Below are 11,407 nucleotides of genomic sequence, written 5' to 3' on the forward strand. Positions count from 1 at the left end.
AGAAAGAGAAGGCCTATGTCTACCTTCTGGCCTCTTTTCCTCTTAACATTTATGCCTCTGAAAAAAAAAAGGGTGGTGGTGTTTGGAAGTCATTTTACTCTAGACCACATTGTCATTTCCTACCAAAAAAAACACCCAGGCTGAGATGTCAAAAAACAGATCTTTAAGGAAAGTTCCCCATCTGCTATTCAACTCCTCTGCTGAAGGTGCTAGTGAAAACCTTGGGGTGGTGGCTCACACCTGTAATCCCAGCTACCCAGGAGGCTGAGATCTGCGGACCGCAGTCCAAAGCCAGCCTAGACAGGGAAGGTGCTATAAGGACAGGAAGATGATCTTTCTCTCCACACCAGAGGACTCCACCCAGGACAGGCAAAGACAGATGTGGAACAGAAAAGGGAGAAAGAGTGAGAATGGAGAGGAACTCTGCCCCTCATGGTGCTGAGGTGCTAGTATGTTGGTTTGGCTAGCTCTTGCTCCACATGACTTGTCCTCAACAATTTGTCCTCTAGCACAGTTGCCAGATGAAACCCAGTCCATGCGAAGAGCCCCGAAGAGGACCAAGCGCCTGAGGACATGTGTGGGGCAGGTCTGTGGTCTGTCCCCGTCCTGCCCATTTGGACTAGGTATTGGGATAATCATGATCAACGTGGCCTGAGTGACCAGAAACATGGTATTCCTATTAGCTGAGATGAAGAAACTCATCCTGAGGGTACTCCAAAAGGAAGGAGCATGAAGACGGAACTGCCCATGAGACTGAGAAGAAGCAGCAAGTAAGATGAGAGATGAACTGACAGAAATAGGTCCTAAAGGCCAACTAGAGAAAGATTTCCCTACAAGGTAGTGAATCTGATTTCATGTGCTATTGACAGCTCAAGATGAGAATGGAGAATTCAATCCTGGATTTAGGGGCGGCTTCCATTTACATGAATAGAAACAACAACTTGATTGAATAGCTTTGGGAGGCAATGATTACAGACGCTTCTCATCTGAAAAGGGGCCTGGAAATAAAGTCAAGAACGATTTCAGCATCTGGAAGGTTAAGTGATCAGTTATCTGATCCTTTGCCTCCTTCTGGCACCATTGATTCTCAGTTTTCTAGAACAAAATCTAATGTTGATGAAGCTCTGACTCAGTGCCAGTACTTTTTATTTTTAATGTATTTGGTCTTAATCTAGGGGTAGGGAAACCTTTCTTTCTTTTTCTGCCATAGTCCATTCAGAAATTTATAACAGCATTCCTGGGCCATACAAAATCATCCATGCAGACGGATGGGCTGAGGGCAGCTGACAGGAAGCAGTCAGGTAGCTGACAGGAAGTAGGAAGTGTCTGGACCTTATTCACCTCCGCAAAATGATTGCTGCAGAGAGCTTCAGCAATGTGGCCAAGACAGCCCAGCTGGAAGAGCAGAAGGCTGAATTCGCACGGTTGTCCTTACACCCACACTCTCACCCACGCAGACCGCTGTGTCGGTTCTTGGGTTGGACTAGCCTGTGGGTCTTTCCAGGAAGCGCTTTTCCTCCAGTGGCTGTTCTGCTGGGCACCACTCAGTTCCAGTCACGGCCACAGTGGGAAGCAGAGGAACTGGGAAGCTCACCGGAGCGCAGCTCTCTCTGTTCTCAACCCTTGCACAGATTCACCTGCCATGAGCTTCTGTTTCTGATCTCTCTTGGTAAACCTTCCAGACCCCACCACTTCTGCCCGAGATGACTACACACTGGTGTGATGGTGATGATGGAAGCTGAGGGGCCCCGGTGAGCCAAAGGCAACACCAGGCGTGGGAGAGAGAAACAGCCCCAGTGGATCCTTATATCTCTGACAAAGCTCAGTGCTGGAGCCAAGACTAGGATCCGAGGCTGCTGCGGCTCCTGTCCTTTCTGCTGTACTCTTTTCAACAAACAGCAGCTCCCAGGAGCCCACATTCTGTATGTCTGTATCCCCATCTTTCACATCCCTGGTACCTTACTGTACCAACCCAGCTGCCTTCAGTCAAAATCATAGACAACCAGACTCCATTGGATTTAAAGGAGATTGTATTACATTATAGATAGAGCCACAGGTCCCAAGGGACAACGTCCCCAGGACTAACTGTATTTCCTCGATGACACTGTCTGTGAAGGGCCTAAGGCTTCTTGACTCTGTTCTAGGCCATCCTCACATGTGGGCACATGCCAAGACAGCTCTCCTCTCCAGCACTGGGCTGTATCCAGGGGTGGCTTGTTATGAACCTGAGGTGCTCTCCCCTCCCCCACCAAAAAAAAGGCTCATGTTTAAAGGTGTGGGACTTTGGGAATGATGGGATCATGTTGTGCTAACTTCATCAATGGGTTAATCCATTGGTGAGTGTGATGGGTCATCTTCCCTGCCAACTTGACTGAATCAAATGATGCCTAGGGATTAGTAAAGCATAATTCTTGGGTGTGTCTGCAATAGCGTTTCTAGACAATGTGATCATAAGGGCTCTGGTCTAATGATGGATTCATAATATGATGGTACTGGGCTGGGAATGTGGCTTAGTGGTACAGTGCTCGCCTAGCATGCACAAAGCCCTGGGTTCAATTCCTCAGCACCATATACACAGAAAAAGCCAGAAGTGATACTGTGGCTCAAGTGGTAGAGCGCTAGTCTTGAGCAAAAAGAAGCTTGGGGATGGTGCCCAGGCCCTGAGTTCAAGCTCCAAGACTGGCAAAAAATAATAATAATATGATGCTACTATGATGTTATTATTTGGAGATGGTACAGGCAGGAGGTGGGGCCTCTTTGAAGAAAGTAGGTCACTAGGGGTGTGTCCTTGGGGCTATGTCCTGCCCTGGCCACTTCCTATATTCCCTCTACTTCCTGTTTGCCAGATGTACACTGTTCACCATGATTCCTCTTCCACAATGGACAGTACCCCCTGAAACTATGAGCCACACTAAATAATCCCTCCCCTGTGTCTCTCAGGAATCTGGTCACAACAGCAATCAAATTAATACGGGCCAGTTCGTATCTGGATGGAGGTGGGAATCCGGAGGAAGCAGGCAGCGCGAGGCTGGTTCTGACTTGTCTGTGGAAGCACCCTCCCTCTGTGGCTGTGGCGGTACCCGTGGAAACTCAGCTTCTCACCACTGCTCAGAACAGTGGAGCCACGGATTGAAACCTCTGAAATGGAGGCAAAACAAATCTGTCCTTCCCTGTGCATTACAGTGATGGCAATGTGGTAACACACAGTACTAAGAATGAGAAGAAAGATCTCTTCACAGGCTCCCCAAAACTCCTTGCCTACACTGTCCAGAATCAAGAACCTTGCCCCTTCTAAACCACTTCCTGCTCCTACAAAATAAACGGCCTTCCCATGGTCAGACAAATCAGCCTTTAACAAGAATAAAATCTTATTCTGCTACTGCAGGCCAAGAAATCAAGGCTCAGAGAAGTTGATAATGTGCCAAGCATTACATAGCTCGTGAGTAGCAGAGAGAACTATGCTGGCTGAAGACAATGGGTCCAACCTTCCCATAATGTCCAAGTCTTCAGACACTCCATCAAGTCCCTTGTATAAAATGGCATATAAGTCTGCATATAACCTACAGACATGCCCCTCTATCCCTTAAATCATTTCTAGCTTACAATACCAGATACAAGACAAATGCCAAAGAAGTGTTATACTGTACAGTTGAGGCAAAAATGACCAAAAGAGTATCTGTACCCGTTCCATTCAGAAGCAATTATTTTAAATTATTTTCAGTCCGAAGCTGTTTTAATCCATGCGTGTAGACCACCAGAAAGAGTATTTACACATCAAGCACAAGACTTGACACTTAAAAGGTTCTGATTAAGGCTTTTGTCTTATACTCTATCTGTCTGATCACTAGTGAAGCCACCTACCACAGATTGGTTTAAATTTAAATGAAAACTGTTAAAATGTAAAAGCCTGTTCCTCAGCCACAGGGGCCACATTTCAAGCATCAGTTGACACATGTCCCTAAGGATGTGGGGGTTCTCAGAGCATCTTTGCACTTCTGTTGTGCAGCACAGCGCTCTCTCATTTGGAGGTGACTTTGCATCCTCTTGTATTATTTTCAGGATCCGGGAAACCCAGAGGAGACAGATGCCCGCTTCTAGGAAGTGCTCTTCTTCCTTTTTTTCCATTCTGCTAAGCAAAGCCCAAGATGAAAGTAGGTCTCCGCAGAAAGGGAGCCTTCCCCGATTGTGGGGCCAGAGAGGACTGCTTCCCAGGAGGGAGTTAGAATCAGAGGCTCCCTGCTTCCTGTCACTAGGAGCTCAGTCCCCGGCTCCTGTGCAGGGCTCCTGCTTGCTCTGGGGGATCAGAGTGAATGGCAGCGATGAAGTGTTTAATGAAAGGTAAATATTTATGGCCAGTCTCCAGCAGAGGTGCTTGGTGGGTGGGTGGGTAGGTGAGGGAGCACAGGCCTGGGAGTTATGGCTGCTGTGGATCTCACCTGAGCCACTGCTGTGCCTACACTTAGCGTTATTCTCAAATCAGAGCAGGCAGGGATCAGGGGATCAAGGGACTCTTCCCAGCCCTCCAGTTCCAGAAAGAGGGCAGTGTGCAGCTGGAGCAGTTTCCCTGTGCTGTCTTTGGGAAAGTCCGAGAGGCACAGAACAGCCTGGTGGGCAGTGTCCTGGAGGCACTGCTGGCCTCTAGTGTAGAGACAGGGAATTGCAGGATGCTCCGGGCCAAGGCAGGGGCCCAGCCACACCTCCCTTAGCACTGGGAGGGGGCCTCCTGGCCTCCTCATCAATGAGAGGGGAGGCAGCAGGCCGAGGAGCCCTACAAATGAAAAGCTGTTTCTCTAGCTCCTCAGACAACATCCACACCATTGGCTGACAATGCTACCAGACCCATGCGCTTACCTTCTATAATAAACAACTAGTGATCACCCATGACCATCCTGACATTAAATCATACGGACATTTAAAACCCACCTATGCATATTAAAGTCTAAACATCATCGCAATGGCAATAGAAACAGGAAACCATAGAACTATCTGATAAATAAATAAATATATTTCAGCGTATGTATGTTCATCCACAGACCAGAACACATCATCAGATCACATGCTTGCATCTACATAGATTTGTTGTTTGAATTTAAGAGAAGGAAGAGTATCAGTAAGAAGCAGAAATATATGAGAAGTCTAAGAAAATAAAAGAGCAGAATATATACCAGCCTGATTTTGTGAGATAAGAAATGAAAAGGAAATATCTAAAAGAAGAAATGTGATGTTTTACATTTGGGTGAATGGAAATTGGAAATAAGAAAACAAAGGAGCCAAGACACAAAGGGAGACCAAGAATTCAGAAGTGGGAAGTTAAGAAATAAGTAAGAATTGATGGACTACAGAGAGAAAAGGAAGGAAATCTCAACGTAAGATGGCAGCTTGGAGAGTCAGGCTCTGGTGGCTCACGCCTGTAATCCTAGCTACTCAGGAGGCTGAGATCTGAGGATCACAGTTCAAAGCCAGCCCAGACAGGAAAGTCCATGAGACCCTTATCTCTAACAAACCACCAGAAAACCAGAAGTGGTTCTGTGGCTCAAGTGGTAGAGCACTAGCCTTGAGCTGAAGTGCTGAGGGACAGCGCCCAGAGTTCAAGCCCACTACCAAAAAAAAAAAAAAAAAAAAAAAAAGATGGCAGCTGGAGCTAGTTTACTTGCTACTGACTGTTGAAGAGAAGGCAGGGGTGGCTCAGCAGCCAAATGCTGCTAACATGCACAGGGCTTGGGTTCAATCTTGTACCACCACCAAAATTAGAAAAAAAAAAATTGAACTCAATACTACAATAGTCAGCCAATCCATAAAAACATGGAAGAAGACTATGATCTGAGGGCAAGAATCATGAAAGACTGTCATTTCAGTGATGAGTCTCGGCCTAGCGGGTGCTGCTGTCTATGTGAGTACTATCGGCAGGATACACCAGGCACCTGGCTCCCAGCAGATGTGCAGTGAAGGTCGGCTGGTGACTGTCGCTGGTCACCGTGGGCCTCCTGTGACTCTGGAATCCGCAGAAACATCCCTGTACTGCAGTTCTGTAGGACAGCCCAGCACGCAGGTGCAGGTGATATGCCATCTTCCTGGACCCCCCACCAGATCCTTGGAAACTCAGACATAGGCTTGCTCCTACGAAGTGCTCACTCTTTCTTTTTCCATTCTGCCAAACAAAATCCGAGATGAAGAAGGTGGTTCTCAGGAAATAGAGCCTTCTGGGCTCCCAACAACTGGGATAACTTATATGAAAACACTACTTAATGTTGATGCTTTCAACTTCACCAATTGTGAGGGTGCTTTACGTTCTTCAGCTGAATTCACTCTCACAACAACCTTGAGTGATGCGTATCTGATTTGCGTTTCACAGGGAGGGAAGCCCAGGTATGGGAAGTGCACATTAGGCTAGGCGCTTAGTAGAATGCAGACCCAACCTATGGCATCCGAGTCCTATAGCTACCCGAGTAAGAAGGCGAGCAGAATCAGGACTTGGTTTGCTTTCGGTTTTCCCCTTTTTTTCCCCCTTTTTGCCAAGGTTTGAACTCAGGGCTTGGCCCTTGCTAGGCAGGCCTCTGGCCCACTTCGGTGTTGAGTCACGCAAGGCCAAAGGCAGCAATGTGACTGGTTGAATGCAGTACAGCTGGCATGCAACATTGCTCTTTAAAAACAAACATTTTAATTGACACAAAATAATTGTTTACATTTGGGAGGACCAGTGCGACATTTTTCAGACATTCATACAAAGAGTCCTGAGGAAGCTGCGTGATTAGCATACCCTTCACCCCAAACATTTATGCAGCATCTCCTTACTGACTATAAGATCCCTATCTCCTCAGCATCAACCTCATTGCTTGAGATATTTACATCCTATTTTGTTCCAGGGAATTTTAGAAATCAGCTACAATCCTAAGCAAATTAAATTAAACTCTCCTGGCAGGATATGAACATGGTAATTTATCAATTGTTTTATAATAGAGACCAGAAATTGAAATGTCACTTAGGGCATTTAGTTAAGATCTCTGCTCAACATGGGAACAATTAGCAACAGACTGCAAATAAATTCCTTGATTGCATTTGGGGATGGGAAAGTGACTTGTCACAAAGGATAAGCTGGTGATCGGGCTTGAACATCTGTCATCAGATTGGCTTTGGGTTTGATCCTTCAGGGCGGGCTGGCTGCACTGCCTTCCACCTGCATTGTTGCCTGAACAACATTCCTAAATTTGCATTCTGAGCCAAAGGTACCGAGAGTGGAAAGCTTTCTCCCATCAAGGGTATCAGAGTGTGAACCTCTCTGGAGAACAGAAATCTGTTTCCAAGAGTCAGTTTTACAGTTGAGTGAACAGTTCTCTCTCATTAGTGACGGTGATTGATTAGTACAGTAAAAATGACCCTACTTTTCATACTCTGGGAGTGGGACTGTAAACTACTTTGGTGGAATTTTTTCTTATAAAGTTGAACATACGCTTAGATGTTACTCAGATATTTCACTCCTGGGCATTTATCCATGAGAACTGAAACTAAAAAAAAATAAAATAAAATTGTGTAAGAATTTTCCTAGTGGCTTGTTTCTAATAGCCACCCAAGCCGGAAACAGCGCAAATGTCCACCCAAAGGCAAATGGACAGATTTATATTATGTGCATACAGTAGAGCAACACTATGCAGTATAAAAACACTCATAAAACAACTTAGAGCTGGATGCTGGTGGCTCACACCTGCGATTGTAGCTACTGAGGAGTCTGAGATCCAAAGGATCATGGTTTGAAGTTGGCCTAGGAAGAAAAGTTTGCTAGACCCCCATCTTCAGAATAACCAGCAAGAAGCATGGCTCAAGTGGTTGTTAGTAAAATTAAATAAAGCTCTGTATAAATTGTGTTAAGGTCCTGACAGGACTCTCATTTTTACATTAAAAAAAATACCTGATTCTATCCCTGAGATGGGAAGATGTAATACATGTGTTAAGTTAAATAGGCTTCACGTATCTACTATGTAAAATTGATACCATGTGCCTAGGTTACTTAGGTGTTTATTGCTAGTGCAACTTGGATTCCAGATCCAGCTCCGTGAAGAAGGAACCAACCACTGCACAACATCTCGGTATGGTTGAGCTTGCGTGTTCTCCCCTGGTCCTGATGCAAGTAAGGGTGATAGGTAAGAGTTTTAACCCGTTTTTCCAGGGGCTTCTTGGCCAAAGAAGCCAAAGTAATCTTAAGCATACAATGGTTCCTTTCATGCTTTCCATGTCACATGTGATCTCTACCATACTCCAAGCACCTGGAAATCTCACCCACAGTCTTCGAACTGAAAGCAGATTCGTGATCACTTTGGCTAGACTGTGGAAATCCAGTCCTGAAGGTAACTGTCTTTAAAAATCCTTTTATAATTTTGCTGGCTTCTCCTTCTCTGCAATATTCATCTAATAGAAATATCTACAAAACTCTGACCCCAGGAGGTATTTAAATGTCCTGGGGCAGTGCATGACTGTAAAATCCCACAGGGCATCCAGGGAGAGAAGTCTCATTGGTGGCACCCACTTTGTAACTGATCCCTTAAGTAGGAGATCGAAGAGTCCAGAAAGGTTTGCTACCTGTAGTAAGTTTAGTCACTGATGATAATTCTCAAAGTGGTGTCTTCTTGGGCAAAGAAAACAAGTTTTTCCCAAAGAAAGCTTTTACTGGAGAGAGATGGTACACATTCATCTTGGAAAGTCTGGTTGTCACGTGTAGAAATGGGTATGTTTCTAAGCTCGCTCACCTTGAAGTCACACGTCCTATAGCACTTGTTCTTTAAATGACAGGTGGAAATGGCTCTGGGTAGAGAATTTAGTATTCTGATGAACAAGGTTTCTTCCAGGTCCCATAATAGGGATTGGTCAGAATGACTCATTAGTGTGGGCTGGTTTCCTTTCCCATTGCTCTGCAAGGCCTTTTCTGTAACACAACAAAGCAGTTATTTCAAGGGACAGCAGCTTTGTGTCTGAAAGTATAGGTCGCATTTCCACAAGAGTCTGCCTAGGGTCTGCCTTACGGGCTCTTCAGGAGCAAAGGCCAGTACTACGCACAATGCCAGGCCATTGAAGGCTTTGCAATAATGAAGCACGCTGACGATGCCGTAGGAAGCATTCCACTGCTGCTCAGAGAGGTAACTTTCTCTCCTGCCCCAGCCATGTCCCTCTGCCACTCAATTTGCATATTACTTACATTTGATCTTAGATTAAAAAAATCTCTCTAAAAATGCAAAACATCCCCAAGATACCAATTTCTTTCTTTCTTTCTTTCTTTCTTTCTTTCTTTCTTTCTTTCTTTCTTTCTTTCTTTCTTTCTTTCTTTCTTTCTTTCTTTCTTTCTTTCTATCTTTGTCATGGGGCTTGGGCACTGTCCCTCAGCTCCTGAGCTCAAGGTGAGCGTTCTACCTCTTGAGCCACAGCACCACTTCTGGTTTTCTGAGTGGTTTATTGGAGATAAGAGTCTCACAGACTTTCCTGCCTGGGCTGGCTTTGAACCATGATCCCCAAATCTCAGCCTCCCGAGTAGCTAAGATTACAGGCATGAGCCACCGGTGCCTGACTACCAACATCTTTCATACACTGGCAGCTGCGGACCCACATTGTCTTGTGGATAGACACCTATGCTTATGATTAGAGATCATAATCACCTGGTTCTCTAGCTGGTGCCTGACGTACTCTATAATCCTGGGATGGTTCAATCCCCATGCTTGCTACATGACGCACTCCCAAAGCCGAAACTCCACCTGCTCTCAATCGGATCTGACCCACATAGCAAACTCCACAGCTGGAGGTGCCTTCACATTTTAGATCCCAACAATCCATGACCAAAGCCCTGCCCCATATCCAGGATCTCCAGCAAGCCCTCCTTAGGTCTTCTCCGTCATCATTCTTGTTGTCCCATCTACAGTGCAGTTATGAGGCACTCATAGCTCAGACAGGGCTCAGTGGCCACAGAAAATGCAAGCTATCCTTGATTGCACTTCGCCCTGTCTATGGCTCATTTCAACATCCTAAGGGAAACATTAACCTGATTGATTCCAAAGGTTAAAGAACTTTATGCCTGATAGCTTGAACACATACTGAGGAAGCATCTAACCTCATTTTGACCTGCAGAGGTAACACATGGCAGAGCAAGAGGAGAGAGAGATCAAGAGCATCAGAGCCCCTTACAGCTCTGCATTCTGGAGGATTCTACCATTCTCTTCTGCTCACACAACTGCATTTGGCCCACAAGGCTGGGTCATGATTACTCAGGATGGCCTGATATTTCTCATGGTGTTCATCTTGTAATATGTCCCATGACCACCTGAATAAAACCAACGATTCTTCCCAGCCTTTCTTGAGCATGCTGCGTCCTGATGCTGCTGCTGCCATGGACATAAATGGGTCAAGGGTGGCTTATTGTACCCAGAGCCCACTTGATTCCATCTAGAGGTCTCGAGTTCTTTCTTTCCACCAAATAAATAAATGTGTGTGTGTGTGTGTGTGTGTGTGTGTGTGTGTGTGTGTGTGTGTGTGTGTGTGTGTGTGTGTGTGTAGGCAGGAGAAAGAAGTGGGAGCAAAGATAAAGTTTATTTGAAAGTAAAAGTAAGATGCCAGGGAAACCGAGGTAAGCCTCTTGGCTACTGGCAGGCTGGTACAAATCCCTAACCAGGATTTCCAGCTGGGAGGGCCACCTGCTTCCTAGGTGATGAGAAGGAAGAAGAGGGAAGAGAATTTGGGGGCCTGGTGTAGGCTCGTGGCTCTTGCATACTCCTGCAGGGTAGGTCTCAGCTGCTGCCGCATTGGGGTCAATGCCATTGCTCAGGTCTGCTCCAAGGTCATCAGGAGCTTCCTTTTCCTCCAAGCCAGTATCTCAGCCTCCCAGCATCTGTAGGATGAGGAGGGGGTGTTCTTTCCACAGGGTTCCATCCCCGCTTTCCCAGAGGAGGCTGTGTTATCTCCACCAGGTGTCTTAGCTTCCCGGAGACTCCAGGAAGAGGAGAAGGTGTTATTTCCACTGGGTCTCTGTCTGTTGCTATCTGCCTAAGTACTCCCCTCTGCCTCTCCCTTGCATCCTCTGGTACTGAGGAGACCTTTGATAGCAAAGAGCCCCAGATTAACCTCTTAGGTTGAAACACGAGGGCTGAAATGTGTCTTCTTGAAAGAAGAAGTGGTACCTTAGCTCAAGGCAGCAGTCAGACTCAAAAACTGCCCTGGGTGGCAATTAATTTGAACCTGAGAATCTCTTCTGCTGTCTCTACTTGTCTGCACCTTCATGGGCTAACTCCTTTACTTCTTATTCTAGCAAAAGCAACGTTGTGAGGAAATGAGAAATTAAGACATAAATGTGCGTTGGAAGCAGCAGCTTGAACTGCCTCCCAGGAGGGTCCAAGATCAGAAAACACACGGTACACATAGATCGAGGGACTTTGGG

This window comes from Dipodomys merriami, unplaced genomic scaffold (genome assembly GCF_024711535.1).
Source record: "Dipodomys merriami isolate MVZ:Mamm:240054 unplaced genomic scaffold, mDipMer1.0.p SCAF_7, whole genome shotgun sequence".
Classification (NCBI taxonomy): domain Eukaryota; kingdom Metazoa; phylum Chordata; class Mammalia; order Rodentia; family Heteromyidae; genus Dipodomys; species Dipodomys merriami.